Below are 4,098 nucleotides of genomic sequence, written 5' to 3'. Positions count from 1 at the left end.
CCATTGCTGGGTTCTCTCCAACCAAGGTTAGGGTGGTTACGCCATCCTTGGTTGTAGGTACCCGTTGGAGGACCCGACGGCCTAGGTCTATTATCAATGTAGTTTACCGACTCTGTTTGATCATCTATTTCTTTCATACAACTCCAATTTTCATGTGACCCACCACACCCTTCACAAGCCATGACCGAGGCCGTTTTTATCATTTGTAGTTTTTTGATTTTCGAAGAAAGGGCCTCGATTTGGGCTTGTAAAGAAGTGCTTTAATCAACCTTATGGGCGCCCGGGGCAATAGATTTATTGCCCCGGGGAGTATGCCACTGAAAATTGGTTTGAGCAATTTCCTCAATTTGATTATATATTTCATTTGGGTGACGATTACCTAAAAGTCCCCCGGAGCTAGAATCAAGAGCTTGACTTGTGTGTGGCAACAACCCATTGTAGAAAGTGGATACTTGTTGCCACACCGCAAGACCGTGATGAGGACACTTTCTTAGTAGCTCCTTGAACCTTTCCCAAGTTTCATATAAGGATTCCCCATCCTCTTGTGAATATGTATTAATTTCAGTCATTAATTTAGCCGTTTAACAGGAGGGAAATACTTATATAGAAACTTTTGGGCTAGTTCATCCCACGTGTTTACCGAACCAACTGGGAGGGCATTAAGCCAAGCCTTAGCTTGGTCTTTTAGTGAAAATGGAAACATTCGAAGGCAGATAGCATCGTTTGATGCTCCATTGATCCGAAAGGTATCACATATTTCTAAGAAATTAGTAATATGTAAATGAGGATCCTCGTCCGCAAGCCCATGGAAGGTTGCGGAGTTTTGAAGCATTTGTATCAAATGTGGCCGAAGTTCGAAGTTGTTGGCTTCGACATTTGGTGCATTGATAGCGGCGCCAAGATTACCTACGGTGGGTCGTAGGTAATCCATGAGGGTACGTTGGTCCGCCATTGGAAGTGGGTCCCCCGAAGCTTTCTCTTGGTTTTTAGCTTTAAGTCTCTTTCGTAGAAAGCGTTCGGGTTCGTCTAGGGGTTCTTTTATGTCTCTACTAGAACTGGAGCTCATACAGTACGTGGAAAACGCAAATGTGGCTGATGTGCGTTAGGTGTAATATAATTTAGGTGTATCTGTTAAGCACTTATTACACTTTTTAGCCAAGTTTTAAATTTATAAACACGATATTCACTAACACTAAACACACATATGGGCAAGTGCACCCATCGCAGACGTAGTATAGTGGTTGTAAGATACCGAGGTCGTCCAAGGACACAAGAGCTTTTAGTACCGGTTTATCCTCAACGTCTAATCAAATCAAAATGTTAGAAAAAGGTTTTTAAACTAGAAAAATAAAACTAACTAAAATGCTGAAAATAAAAATAAAAATAAAAACAGATAGTCAAGATGAATCACTTGGATCCGACTCGTGTGTAGTGTAACCTTTGATTATTTTCGCACTTTTGCACTTGTTTAATAGATTATCTTAGTTATTGTAGTAGGCCCCTCTTTCGAAGGTGACGTTACCCTCAACCCAGTAGTTTGAGTCAGCAAGGATACAATCCTAAAGGGTCGGATTATTGAAAGATACTTAATTAAGTTATTAATGCATAATGTGGCAGGCCCCTCTTTTGAAGGCGACGTTACCCTCGGCTAAGTAGTCTGAGTCAACAGGGATACAATCCTAAGTAGCCGGGTTAAAGTTTTAATAGTAGTTTAACTTATGAGGGGATCAAAGAGTTTGGACCCCCGCCATCCAATACCGTTGGGTATTGAAGGAGGTCCTACTAAATTTGACCCAGGTCCTTTGCAGGATCTATACACTGAACAATGGCAAGACTCTTACCAAACCGTTCCCTTAACCCCCGACCAGGTAGCCAACATACCTCCATATAGACCGCGGAGATATGAATGGTGAAAATCTTTTATTTTATATAGACAGTAAAATAATGCCAAGACACCACAGACAAACGATAAGGAAGAATCACCTTCAACATAAGAAACCAGGAACTAAAGTCATTAATACAAAACCAATTAAAAAGTGCAAAAGATTAAAAATAAAAAGTATTACACTAAACACTTGTCTTCACCAAGTGATGTAAGAGACTTAGGCAAACATGGCCTTTGATTGTCAAGAACTCTTACGATTAATCTTGGATCCCGAGACGACTCACACACTCTATGATGGACAATGGATGATGGTGGTGGATGATGGTGTTGTAATGGTGGTGGGTGGTGGATGAAGTGTGAGAGAGGTGGTGTGCCAAGGGATGAGTTGCAAGAGCTCCAAGCACTCCTATTTATAGGTTGAACAGAAGCTCGGGCACGGCCCCGTGTCCACTGGGCACGGCCCCGTGTCCGCTGAGCACGACCCCGTAGTTGACAACGGGGGCCTGTAGTAGTTGACCACGCCCCCTTGTCCGCTAAGCATTAAATGCCCCTGCAGTAGTTGACCACGCCCCCGTGTCCGCTGAGCACGACCCCGTGTGCAGAAGCATATCTATACTATCAAGATTTGCCTGGATTTTGCAAATCTTATAGTTGACCACGGCCCCGTGTCCGCTGAGCACGGTCCCGTGGTGGGCAATAGAAGCTTCTACCACTTTGTCTTTTCTACTGACACTTGGGCACGCCCCCGTGCTCACTGAGCACGGGGCGTGTTCAGTCTTCTGCCTTCTTGTTTTGCTTGGGAAGATGCTGTCGGGAGGTCGGGCATGCCACGTTTGTTCCTTTTCTTGTATTTATGTTAGATTTAGCTGTCTTTTTTGCTTCTTTTGTTCATTTGAGCTCATTTAATCCTGAAAATACAAAAGGAAGACAAAAGCATACTTTTTCCGACATTAGTACTATAAAAGGGTTAGTTTTATGTCACAATTGATGTAATTTATATGTTGCATTTTGTGCACATCAAATACCCCCACACTTGAATCTTTGCTTCTCCTCAAGCAAAACTCTTTATAATGTGGCTTTTTTCACTCCCAAATGGAACGGGTAGAAGAGAAGGTTTTTGGGCTTGTCATAGAGTGTCGGGATTTCCAATATTCTTTATTAAGTTTTATTTTTATTTATTTACAATCCTATTCGTCATGATTTATTAAAAATGTTTCATAAGATAAATTACTTATTAGGGCATAACATGCCTTTTTTAAAATTTCATTTATATACAAGTTCACATACCTCACGGGGGATCACTCAACACTCGGCCGAAGGTGTATTTTTTTAGTGAATCACTCGAGAGCGGCATGGAACTTACTCCTACCATAAGCTTGCCAAGCAATCAATCCTCCTCCTTTTTAACTATATACCTTTGTAAATATCAAGAGGACTTTTTGGGTGAAAGGTTAGGCTTGGGCTAAAGGTTGGTGGTTGGGTTAGTGGTTAGTAAAAGGGCGAAAAGCGTAAAAAGCATTGGTTTTTGAAAGACTTTTTATTTTTCACAATTTATTTTATTTTGATGAACCATTTCTTTCAAACAAAGTTATTCTTGATGAACTTGTTTGTTTATTTGGTTTCATCATCATTTTGTTTTGAAAAGTCATAAGAAAAACCGAGCTTTGTTACTAAAAGAAAGTGTTAAAATAAAAAGGTTTAGGTGGGTAAAAAGGGTGATTGTTTTGGGTTAAGAAATGAAAAGGTTTAGGCTCAAAGGGGTTAACTAGGGGGATTTTGGGTAGGTGGTAAAAAATTAAAAAAAATGGTGTAGAAAGAAAAAGGTTTAGCCCTAATGCCTCCATCATTTACTTACTTGGATTTAAGTTGGTAAGGACCGGGAATGCATTGTTGTGGCAAGTTCTAGAGTCGTAAGAACCAAGCGGCTATTCACACAAGAAACGAAAAATGAGCATTTAGTGTAAAGATATGTATTTGTATGCTCAATAAAGGCTCAAAACTCACTTTTGTGGGAATGGGTTTTTATGTGATCAAGTATATATAATCAAATTTTAACTATGCTTGTCATGCCGTTTCATAATTTTCTTATGTTGGTTCTTTTTATCACGACACTATCGGTTGTAAATTTGTAAAAATATAACCTTTTTAGGACTTGAAATTCCGTACTTAAACCTAGACAAGTAAAAAGAAAATGAAAATTTTTGAAAAAAAAA

At 40.0% G+C, this 4,098-nt stretch overlaps 1 non-coding gene across 1 annotated transcript; it reads left to right on the top strand.

The window, feature by feature from the left end:
• Positions 1–468: 468 nt before the first annotated feature.
• On the top strand, positions 469–575 carry LOC118480831. The gene has a single exon (XR_004863812.1). It is a non-coding gene; the product is annotated as a small nucleolar RNA R71 (small nucleolar RNA).
• Positions 576–4,098: the final 3,523 nt, after the last annotated feature.

The sequence above is a fragment of the Helianthus annuus genome, chromosome 7 (genome assembly GCF_002127325.2).
Source record: "Helianthus annuus cultivar XRQ/B chromosome 7, HanXRQr2.0-SUNRISE, whole genome shotgun sequence".
In the NCBI taxonomy this organism is placed as follows: domain Eukaryota; kingdom Viridiplantae; phylum Streptophyta; class Magnoliopsida; order Asterales; family Asteraceae; genus Helianthus; species Helianthus annuus.
The sequence above is the reverse complement of the archived record's forward strand: the minus strand, read 5'-3'. Positions and strand labels throughout refer to the sequence as shown.